Source organism: Typopeltis vanoorti, chromosome 10, assembly GCF_054136105.1.
Source record: "Typopeltis vanoorti isolate ZY-2024b chromosome 10, IOZ_Tvanoo_1.0, whole genome shotgun sequence".
Lineage (NCBI taxonomy): Eukaryota > Metazoa > Arthropoda > Arachnida > Uropygi > Thelyphonidae > Typopeltis > Typopeltis vanoorti.
The window spans coordinates 33,285,154-33,297,957 of NC_143558.1; the positions used below are offsets into that span (position 1 = coordinate 33,285,154).

General features: G+C 35.7%; 1 protein-coding gene across 1 annotated transcript in view; it reads right to left on the reverse strand.

Annotated features, from left to right (window-relative positions):
• Positions 1-12,804, reverse strand: part of hppy (MAP4K3-like protein hppy) — a 452,362-nt gene that overhangs the window by 383,287 nt on the left and 56,271 nt on the right. The window lies entirely within an intron of this gene.

Below are 12,804 nucleotides of genomic sequence, written 5' to 3' on the forward strand. Positions count from 1 at the left end.
AAGTTGTCTTAGATGGAAATAAATGACCATGATTTAAAAATGGATAGGACATTAAACAAGAAGGAATGAACAAAATTCTATACACAATGTATAATTTGGATACTGTACTGGAAAAGATTAGTGGATGAAGAGCTCTAAGGTATTAAAATGGATATAACTGAAGTAAGCAAACAGAGATACAAAGGAAATATGATCCAAGATTGAAGAATCTTGGAAAAATAAGATGGAAGCAAATATGAAGTTGGAGTTTTAATTAATTTAAAAAATGAAAATAAATAAGTTAGAAGTAACTTTCATATCTGTCAAATCACAGATAGAAAAATAAGACTAAAGACATAGATATCTTAAAGGCATTGCTAGCTTCTTTTCCTGCAAGTAGCCATGCTGATGAAGAAACTGAACTTGCTTATGACCAAATACATCTAATTTTGTAAAATATAGTTCCTTATTTGAAGAAACCTCTCAGACCTTAATGAACTTCTAGACAACAAAAAACATTATTTGAAAAATTTAGCAAAAGTTTAATACAAAGGTGGGGAGGAGATCCAAATGAATCATCTCATTAATCAAATGTATCATTGTATCATGTTAAAGGTTTAATGGAATATTGATGGCGCTAGGAAAGATTAAAAACTATTTTTAATGCTATCAATATTTTGTCTCAGTCACTGAGACATCTTCAGGGATTACAACTAATAATTAAAACACACACAAAAGTAACATAATACAGAATGAAACATTTGGCTATATAGGTGGTTCTATCTATGGGCATTTGTAGGAGGCATAAGGTTGTAAATTGGAATCTCTGAGGATTAGTGTTTCCCAAATTTTGGAAAGTTTCTTGCACCCATATCTGTTTAAATTTGGTTGATTTCTGAGAGCCACTGCAGATTCCAAAAACAGTCTTTCTTTTTTAAATTTATTATGATGCAGCATGATGTAGAGACCCATGGATATCAGATTCAACATGGGAACTAATCAAAAGAAGGCGGTTGGAAAAACAGAGACACAGGGACCGAAGAATACAAGAGATTACATAGAGAAGTCAGAAGAGCCATCAAGGAGGACAAGGAAAAGTTCTATACTAAATAAATGTGAAGAAATAGAGTTCCAGATGAGAAGGTATAATTATAAAAGGATGTTTTATTTAGTTCATGCTTAAAGCACAAGTTTAAGCCTAAATTGAATGTCATCAAAGACAGGAATGGATCATTACTAACAGAAGACTTGGAAATCAAAAACAGATGTAAAGAATACTGTGAGGAACTGTACAGCAGAGTGGATAAAGAAAATGTGGAGCCCTCCCACCAAGAAAATTTTGATTTGGAACCTCCTCCACTTAGGCATGAAGTTGAAAGAGCAGTTAAGCAGCTTAACAGCAATAAGGCCCCAGGTGCAGATGAAATCCCAGCAGAGTTAATTAAGGCCACAGTGTTTCATAGATTGATTACAAGGATATGGGAGACATGATCATGGCCTAGAGACTGGAAGAAGTCAGTTTTCATACCACTACATAAGAAAGATGATATGAAGGCATGCAAGAATTATAGAACTATTAGTTCGATATCTCATGCAAGCAAAATTTTATTAAAGATCATGCTAAATAGGATTGAGGCCAAAGTTGAAGCAGATGTGCTCGAGGAACAAGCAGGCTTCAGGAAAGGTAAGGGCACCAAAGATCAGATCCTTTGCCTTAGACAGATCATAGAAAAATATAAAGAATTCAGACTTCCTCTGGTAATGTGTTTCTTAGACTACTCTAAAGCTTTTGACTGTGTTGAGCATGTGAAACTGTGGGAAGTAATGAAAAGAATGGATTTTACTCAACATACTATCAGGTTGATAGCCAACTTGTATAAGGAGCAAGAAGCCACAGTAAGAACAGGTGTTGGATTGACTGACTGGCTTCAAATTGGTTAAGGAGTTAGGCAAGGATGTTTACTTTCTCCTCACTTGTTTAGTATATATATGTAGAGGATATCATGTGTGAAGCATTGGATGAGCTCAGGACAGGAATTACGATAGGAGGTAGATTGATCAGTATGCTGATGATACAGTACTCCCTTGTAATGACATCGAAGAACTAGGACTAATTCTTGACGAAGTTAACAAGATCAGTAATAACAGAGGACTTCAACTCAATCCTAGCAAGACAAAGATCATGGTTCTCAAAGGGAAAAGAAACAGAGAAGCTATTGAGAAACAAGTGTACCTTAATGGAAAAAGAATTGAGGAAGTCAGCAAGTTTGAGTACCTTGGATCCATTATTAATGTAAAGAATTGCTGTTCAGAAGATGTCAGAAAAAGGTTAGGAATGGCTAAAACAACAGTCAGAGACCTGTCTAAAATTTGGAAGGATGGATCTATCTCCATGGAAACAAAGTTGAGGATTTTGGATGCAGTTGTTTTTCCAAAAGCGACTTATGGATGTGAGACTTGGAAATAAGAAAATAAGAAACGGATATCTGCTTTTGAGATGTGGTGCAGAAGGCTGTTTAGGACATCTTATACTGAAAGTCGTACAAATGAATGGGTGTTAGAAAAGATCAGTAGAACTTTAAGGCTCCTTAAGGATATTGACAGAGGAAAGTTAAAATATTTTGGACACATAGAAAGGATGGAAAGAGGACTTCTCAGAACAGTAATAGAAGGTAAAGTTCCTGGAAAAAGAGGCAGGGGTAGACCATCAATGAGATGGATGGATGGCGTGTGTGGAGTGACTGATCTTCAGAGAGTTGAGGTGCCAGAAAAGCAAACAACAGGCATCACCAAGCATCGGAGTGACCATACAGCATCTGTAGATGCCCAGTGAACATAGTAGTGATGTAGCATGGTGGTGGTTTTCTTCTAGGAGATCCAGTGAGTGGTACCCAATACATGGTCTGCAAAACAACCAGATTGACCATAGTCACGATTGCAGATGTAAATTTTGTGTTTATCTAAATGGATGGAGGCTTAGAACGGATAAGGGCAACTAGTTTCCAGTGATTGCTTAAAAGCTGTGCAGAGGTTGCATTTTTTTTAATGACTCGGCTATTTTTTCTGATATACCTCAAATGTAGGGAATGGTGGCATTTCTGAAATCCTTCTGAAGGGATGACTGCAGTTTAGGGGAGGATTGATGATGTTTTTAATTCTGTAAAAACTGTAGCCATTGGCAATGGATAGGAAGGTGATGTATATGTGGCTGATTTCTTTTGAAAGAGAGGTTTCACTGGAAAAAAGATTGTAGGGTCTATTGGTTAGAGTTTTAATGATGTCATATTGTTGGGAGGGATGGGGGTGGAGAGAGTATGTGAATGTATCTGACTGTGTCAGTGAATTTTCTGTATACAGTGAAGAAAAGGTTGCCATTTGAAAGTGTGTTACTAAGGTGTCTCAGAAGAGTAAACTATTGTTATTTTCCTTTTCCATCATAAAATGAGTTCCTGGTTGTATACTATTGAGGTGACAGAGGAAGAAGTTTAATGTGTCTGGGCCTGAGGCCAAATAGAACACATATCTACTACATATCTTACCAAATAGAAGATTTGAAAGGGGGGGGGGGTTTGAGTCTATGGATTGTTTTACAAAACATGAGCATAGAAAAATGCATTAGCCTGGTACTTTTTTTCAACCCAGAGCCCACTTTGAGACTTAAATTTGTGAAGCATTTAATATAAACTGTATTACATTCAATTCATAAAATTTGAGGTGGGATTTTACATTACTGGTTAAAAATTTCTTTGGCAAGAGATTCAGGGAATTATTGTTTTGCAAGAAAACAATAATCCCCTGTTCTTGCAGCTTATGTGATTATAGACAGACTGGTCGTCGTTCTGCACAAAAATTCATGTTGAAGAAGATTAAGAATATATTTCATTTTAAGATTCCAATAAATCTGTGTTTTATAGATAAAGTGTTGGTAACTAACACTTTTCTACAAAACACAGAATTCAGTGAAATAAAGTTCTGCACAAAAGCTATTTTCTTCTGGAAAGACTCTAGAAAGAAAGTTGTGAAGCACACATTCACAATCCCAACCTTAACAAAAACAATTGTCTTAAACTTTCTTAAATTTGAAGAGTTATCCTAATTAATACTACTATTCATGTGTTTCATATATTGTAACTAATTAATTATATTTAAGAATATTTTAGTTATTTTGTTTTAATTTATTTCTTGATAACTATTAATGTGGATGGATTTATTTAATTGTTCTCTCTCTTTTTTAGTTATCTTCCTGTAATGCATTGAAAATGGCTATGAAACATAGCCAAAAATTCTACAAACAATTTTACATTCCAGTATTAATTAATATTATATCATTTTGATTTCGCTTATGAAAGAAAATTCTAAATCCTGTACAGGCATATCTCTGGTCATATGACACATTAGGTTTCAGACTAGGGATTGCAATAGCAGCAAATCAATTTACTGGTAAATGGAGCAAAAATCCTTTAAAAATTTACCAGTATTTTGGTAATCAAAAACATTTTTGATGTGTGTTGTAACAATTTTATTGGTGACTAATTTTGTAAAATATAGTTTCTTATTTGAAGAAACCACTCACACCTTAATGAGTCTCATGGCTGTGCAAGCCACATGCTTATGCTAATAGTCGACTGCTTATTATTATTATTGCAAATATTTCATGATTAAATTAACTTTGTAGTACAAGTAACTTGCAAAGCTGACATGTCCATATCAAGTCATGTGTCGCGCATATATATACATATATATTAAAGATACCAAGTTATTTTAAATATAAACCTGGTTTTTTACTCCATGGAGTAAAAAATGTAGTAAAAAATGGAGTAAAAAAACAGGTTTATATTTAAAATAACTTGGTATCTTTAACATATATTATACCCAAGGTAAAAAATTCTACATATATATAAATATATATATATTCATGAAGAAAAATCCCTTATAAATTACATTGAAATAGGTTATTTGGATTTAGTGTTACAATAAAACAACTTTGTGTTGTGACTGTGGGAGAAAAACATTTTTCACTATACTGGATCATAAATTTCAGCAGTCTAATCCATTAAACACTATAATTACTCTGTCACTAATTACAGTGTAATGGCTTAATACCAATAAAAGTGCTTTGCTTGTAGCTGTGCAGTACGACTTTTGGAGGGAATGTTTTCTGGTTACTTTCATTCCAGTATTAAGATACCGATACAAACAGGTGCTTTTTATTATTGATTATTTTAAATATACCAGATGATATGTTTCCTTAATTATGGGTTTCTAATATATCACGAGACAAACCCCCCCCCCCCCCCCCCGCATACATTTGGCTTTGATGAAAGCACTCATCCCTGCCTAATGTGAAAAGTATCAAATTATTTTCACATTGCATATTAATGAGAAAATTATATCTCATGGTTCTGTGTTCTGACTAATCAGAGAGAGAGAGAGAGAGCAGTCAGTTGTTTATAAATAATGTAGAGAATATTCAGTTTTGGTTCTGTATTCGACCAATTCGGTGTGTTTTTCAGATATTCGGCTGAATAAGCAGAAAGATTCAGTATTCAGCCAGTCAAAGCAGCAAAATTCCTGTTACATCCACCATAATAAATGCAACAAATCAGGAAAAGCCCCACATTATCGTGTAAGAATGCATACAAAGTTTACATTTGCAACAGTGCTTTCTTTAATGTTTTTATTTTAGTTTATATTATGCAGTCTTAAAAGTTGTTTATATTATGAAGTATTAAAATCTGTCTTAAAATATTAAAAGAGACGACAGTTTTGACTATAAATAATAATAAAAATATATATATTTAGATTTTATGATTTATGTGAAGATTCAAAATTTGCAAAATGTAAAATATGCAAACAAAATATCTAGGTGACAGGAAAAAGGAAGTACACATCTATGATTAATTGTGTAAAAAAACAAACACAGCAATGAATTTGTAAAACAAAATAAAACTGAAAGATCAAACCATAACTCAAAAAGAGGCAAGCATTAATCTAAAAAAAAATCCAATAAACATCGTGACATTAATGAAGAAGCTAAAAAATAAATAAACAGAATGCAGATGGAAAGCAGATGGCAATGAAAGGGGGGGGGGGTAATCATATATCTTTATTAGGCCTTGATAAAGCCCTATCTGAACTACTATGCACATATCGTCAGCTGGATTCCATGGAGAGATAAAAGAGGTGGAACGGATTGAGAGGTGAATGACTAAGATGGTGGCAAGTCTATGGGATGCTCTAGAAGATAGATTGAACATTTGTAGGTAACAGAAACTGGCTAATAGGCAGAAAGGAGGAGGTTATGATAGAATCATGTAAATTGTTTAGAGGTTGTTATAGGATTGATAAGGTCTTTAGTGGGAGTCATCCCTGGATATTAAGAGAGAGAGTCTAGTTAGCAACAGCATGAAGACTAAATTAATTTTGCTTGGAGAGTTGAATAAGTGGAATGGGTTGTCAGTGTCAGTTGTGTGTACTGCATTGATGAAAGAGTAACGAGTTCAAAGCAAAGTATGACACATATGCAAATTACGATTAGTATTTAGTTTTTCTAATTTTAGCAGGCCTCCCACAGATGATGGAAAACTCTTAGAATAATTTTGCCTTATCAGTTATTTTGAAATGGAGGTTCTCTTAGGAGGCTATATTGTACTTAAATTGTACTGTAAGTTGGATGCCATCATTGATCCAGGAAGTTAGTTTGTTCATGTGCATGTGTTATGCTTATTTAGTAATTTTTCTGTTTGTTGTGAGTAAAACCATTACCATAATTTTCATAAAAATTTTTTCGCTGTATCAAATGTTTTCTATATTATTTAACAATATTTCATATTTTTAAAACTTTCACAATAATCAGTGAAAAATGCAAGTGCAAATTAATTCAATATTTTGTTGCTATATGCACAGAAAGCTTAGATGCTGGTGGTTATTTGCAAACGCTACTAGAAGAAGAAGAAGAAACAATAATTAATTTACTGAACTTGCTAATATTTGCTTGTTTTCTAACTGGCATCATCATCATCAGAGTGCAATTAGAACTGTGGTGGATACACAGCACTCAACTAGAAGAATGTTATGGAAACAACTGATGTAATCGAAAAGAAACTAATGTCAAGGCATCCTCTAGAGCACTGGTTCTTATGCTATGGGTTGCAACCCCTCTGGGATAACAAAAAAGATTTTGGGGAGGTGTGAGCACAAACATTGATAACTGTGAATAACTTAAATATTTATTATAGAATTATTGAAATTATTATACAGATAACTTTCAATTTATGCAGATTCACTTAAAGGTTCATTTTCCGGCACTGTATACTATATACATATGCATGAACATATACATACACATTAAGCCACTGGCAGTGGCTTAACGTGTATGTATAACTGTGACTACACACTTGTGTGCATGGCACATGTACGCAAGTGTGTAGCCAGCATGTCACCTCATATCTGAGAATTCAAAATTTATTGATTTGAAGATGAACTTTAAAAAGAGACGTATGTAAACATCACTTTGATACATTTCTGATGCCAATGCTTGCATATATGTACATGGAAACATGAAAATGGGTCCACATCCGACCCATCCCAAACAAAGGTGATAAAAGTCAACCAAAGAACTACTGTCCAATTGCTCTCACTTCTATTCTCTCTAAAGCTATGGAGAAGGTCATCACTAACCAATTCTCAAACCATCCAGAGTCACACCAACTAATCAGTGACCAGCGGTATGGATTCCACCAATGGCGATCTACAGCTGATCTTGATTACGCCACTCACCTTTAGACTCAGGTCATGGAGAAATTTGGAGAAACTTATGTGGTGGCCCTTGATATTTCAAAGGCATTCAATCGGGTTTGGCAGAGGGGCCTACTTAACAAACTGCCATCCCATAGTCTGCCTTCCTCACTCTACAACTAGATTGTTGACTTTCTCACTGATTGCTCACTACGTATCATGGCGGCCAGATTGATCTCCTCAGATTTCCTCCACGAATGCAGGAGTACCCCAGGATTCTGTTTTCTTTTACCACACTCTCTTCCTCTTGTATATAAATGACCTGCTCTCTCTCAGACTTCCAATTCTATCCATAGCTTTGCTGACAACAGAACATTCCATTCCTCTTTTTACAACGACAAACATTGTACTGCTCAAGTATTAGAATCCTAAGATCTACCACGACAGCGACATGAACTCAGATCTCCTAGCTATATCTCAGCTCAGCACGGTAAGGACATCAATGTTAACTTCAATGCCACCAAAGCTCATTCCTGTCTGATCTCTTGCAAGAAAGAGCTCGCATGCTCATATATATACCTTCAGTAATACTGAGATATCCAAGCATGACCAGACTTGGATTGACCTGCACCAATGATCTTTCCTGACACAACCACATTTCAACTATAGCTTCTACACCCACCAAAAAACTTTGTGCACTTTTTTGCACAAGACACTACTTCATACCTTTGCGGCTGCTAACTCTATACAAAGCCCAAATCCACCCAGTCATGGAATACGAGGTGTAGCTATTAAATAACGAGACTGGTTGCAAAAATGTGGTTTATTATTACAATTGTACAACTTAATTGTTATCCCCTTCAACATACTCCACTCTTCTATCTATACACTGTTGTATACAAATTTTCCATTGTTGGAAGCAGTGCTGCAAGTCATCAGGTGTTATCTGTTTCAGTAGTGCTGCTGTTTTCTTCTTTATCTCATCCACTGACTCAAAACGGGTGCCCTTCAATGCAGATTTCAACACTGGCATCTTCTTATCAACCAGATACTGCTTTACAGACAGTGCACTGTGGGGATTGGAGCATTGTCCTGATGGAGAATCCAAGCATTATTCTTTCATAGATCGGGTATCTTCTTCCTCACTCGTTCTCTCAGCTTGGCCAGAATCTCAAGGTAATAATGTTGGTTAACTGTTGACCCTCTGGTACCCATTCAACCATTATCACACATTGATATATAAAAAAATAAAAAAATCAGCATTGCCTTCAGTTTTGACTTGCTCGTTCTTGCTTTTTTTTTTTTTTTTTCATTCTTGGTAATAATGTGGAGTTTTCCAGTGCATCAATTGTCTCTTTGTTTCTGTTTCTAGACTTAGCTCCATGCAACTTTTACCTTTTCCCCAAAGTTGAAATCTGCACTGAAGGGCACCCATTTTCAGTCAGTGAATGAGGTAAAGGAGAAAACAGCAGCACTACTGAAGCTGATAACACCTGATGACTTGCCGCACTGCTTCCAACAATAGAAAATTCATACGGAATGGTGTATAGATAGAGGAGGGGAGTACACTGAAGGGATAACAATCAAGTTGTACAATTATAATAATAAACCACATTTTCGCAACAGTCTCGTTATTTAATAGCCACACCTTGTATTGCTCCCATATTTGAGGTGGTGCACCAAAATCCTCTCTAACATTGCTCAATTCTATCCAGAAGAGGGGAAATCTGATAATTAATGACCTCTGTAACATACCCAATTCAATCCCCTTCTCAGAGACGTTCAGTTTCTGCCTTGTGTCTCTTCTACAGATACTTTCACAGCAGCACCTGCTAATGAGCTATAGGTCATGTGACTTTTTGTGTGTGGATCAGATATATAATTATTACAAGTTTAATTTACATTCTTATTAAACATGTCAATAAGATTGGCAAAGGAAAGTTACAACAATGAAGATGTGCTGGCATATAAAAAGGGGCTTGCTATTTACAATTTGGATACAAAATTAAAAATCATACAAAAACTCAAGCCTGGCTTTAAGATTGTTGAGATCACACAAGAATTTAAATTAAACAAATCAATTATAAGAACAATCTTTAAAGATAAGGATCAAAAATTAAAGAAGCAAGTGAAAATATTACTCCCTTCTCAGCAAAAAAAAAAAAAAAAAAATCACCCATTCTCAAAGTGAAACCATCCAAGATATTTTATGATGTTTGTTTCAGGAATAAGCTAAGCAAATGTAGCATGAAAGGTTGTAGTAATAAGGGCTCCTCCCATTTTATGCCCAGGACGCATTCCAAGACATATGTATAAAGCAAATTTCCACATTAAATAGGAAATCATTTGTTTCATGTTTTTATTGATTGATTTTTTTTTCTTTTCTCATATTAACCACCCAACCGACCAAGACATATATATACATCCAGGTTACCATAGATGAAAAGTGCATATTAAAATTGTAATATCATTGATATCACATTGAAATATATGATGGATACGAAGTGTTAGAGAAGTGATGTATTTTATCCATATTGACAGCGACGTGGTTAATCAGCGTATAAAATGTATTATTTGCATGCTGATGCAAATAACTTGCATCAGCATGCAATTTTTTTTTTTTTTTTTTATCTCATGCAAAAACTGCAACACTGCTTGTACACTTGATTTGCCAGCAAGTGCAAAAAATAGTGTTTATGATACAGTACTTTCATACAAATATAATTTGCCCTATGAATTAGGTCATCATCACCTATTATAGGTGCCAATATTATTTCAAAAGGTAAATAGTGCTAAAACAGTGTTATTTACTGTTTTTCTTATAATTGTGTTGTTAATATTAAAGCCGGCTTGGTTGGCCGAGTGGTTAGCGTGTCCGCTCTCCAACCAAAAGGCCGCGGGTTCAAATCCCGCCGTGTGCATGGATGTTTGTAATTGTCTGTGAAAATACTAGTGGTGGTGGTCGTGGGTGGTAGATAGTGGTGGTGTAGTTCCAGCTTGTTGGTGGATTGAGTGGTGGAGACAGAGAGCTGTAGAGTGGGTGGCCTCCCTCGATGAGTCTTTGGACTCCCTGGAGGTGTCAGATAATAATAATAATAGCATGGCTGATGGACAGATACCAGAGTGCTTTATGGAAGAAATGAGTCCAGGAGAAAGCAGTGACTAGCACTGTACCACAGAGCTCTTGGTGCTTTGTCCTTGGTCGTTTAATATGTACATCAATGACCCGACAGGAAATATTCAGTTGTCTGCTGATGATGTAAAACTGGGGAGAGTGATGGTAAATGAAGGTGATGCAGACATCCTGCAGGATGGTTTAAATAGACTGGCAGCATGGGTTAAGGTAAATGGCTGCCAGTTGTTAGGTGATGCACTGTGGGAAAAACAGATCACAAACTATGTACTATATTGATGGAACAGAACTGCAGGAAACTGATGATGCCAGGAACATGAGAGTGGCCATGGACAGGGAGTTGGAGTTTAGATGGCATATTGCAAAGGTAGCCAAAACAGCACATCAGATTACATGGTTGTTAACAAGCAGGGATAGGGAGGTTATTGTTTCTCTTTATAAGGCTTTAACAGGGCCAGATCTAGACTATCACATACAGATCTGGTCACTTGGATTCTGTGGGGATGAAGAAGGTGAAGAATCCAGAGACAAGTGACAACGATTGTGGCAGGCCTATGGACTGCTCCCTATGAGAATAGATTGAAGGTCTGTGGGCTTCAAAAACTAGCTGATAAGAGAAAAGAGGAGATGTAATAGAGGCATACAAGTTATTGAAGGTTTTTATAGAACTGACCCTGAACACTTTTTCTTAGTACATGACAAAGGGAGAGAATGGTGGGTCACTTGTGGAAACAGTGTAAGGATGTGGTTAGCAAGGGTATTAGGACTAGATTTTTTTTGTTTGGAGGATGGTGAATGGATTTACAGAGGTTTTTGTGAGTAAATGCTTCATCAGTGAATGAGCTTAAGGAGAAGTATCTTTCGTCCTAGTGACTAGGACGAAATATAGGAAGTATTAAATTCTATTTTAATTCTTTTTGAGTGTTGTAAAAAATCCATTAAGCCTCCAACATGATGTCCACACAGCACTTAAGCCTCTACACACGAAGTGTGTAGAGGCTTAAGTGCTGTGTGGAGAAGTATGATAGGCAGGGCTCCAGAAATCCACTTGCCACAGGTAAGTGATCAAAGACATCTGGTGAGCGAGTTGTCAGCAGCCTTAGTATAAATTCCCCCCCCCCACTTTAAAACATCATCTCGTTCACTGTCGAGTTATTGATAATGGGTGGATACCAACAAACTTATTAAAGAAATTTTATTTCCAGAAAGTTGGAAATAAAACTCCTGGATCTGAAATCCTTAATCCAAACACTACAGTGTTACCTTCTAAAGAATCATAAAAACACTTGCAATTTTAGTTGCCAGTTTTCTCTAAAAGTCATAATGTAAACCTATCATCTTCATTTTCCTTTATCTTCTTTAAGGTCAGAACTTTTTTTTTCTATATGAAAGTCTAATTAAATATGAACACTCATTAAAAACTCAGCACCATATGTCCTCTTCCTCCAACAGTTGTACAGTCATCATTGCCATAGCATAACAATTGATAACTATTAAACATTTTTTTTCCCCTTATATGAACGACTTCATAAACATCTGCTATTGAGTTCCAAAACTCCCCTCTTTTTCTCACAACAGCATTATACATATAGTCTTGCGATATATACTGTTACAACTTCTGCACACTCCCAACACTGCTCACAGAATTGTGAGCCCATTTCCGTTAGCGGCATCATGCAGCCAACATTTTTGTGTTTATCAGTAGAGAGAGAGAGTTGTCTCGCTGTACAGGTTAACATGCATTGAGGAAATTATGAAAACCATGTAGCTGCAATAGCACTTCACAAAGTTGAAATGCAGCCACCTGTTATTTTCAACATGCTAAAAACTTGACTATTAACTATTATTAAAAAGACTATTAATCATTATAACAATACAGAACACGTATCTGACTGCCAAAGAGCAGGTTGATCATGAGCTTGTGAAGGTATGCCTCTGCCATAATCTTATGAGAA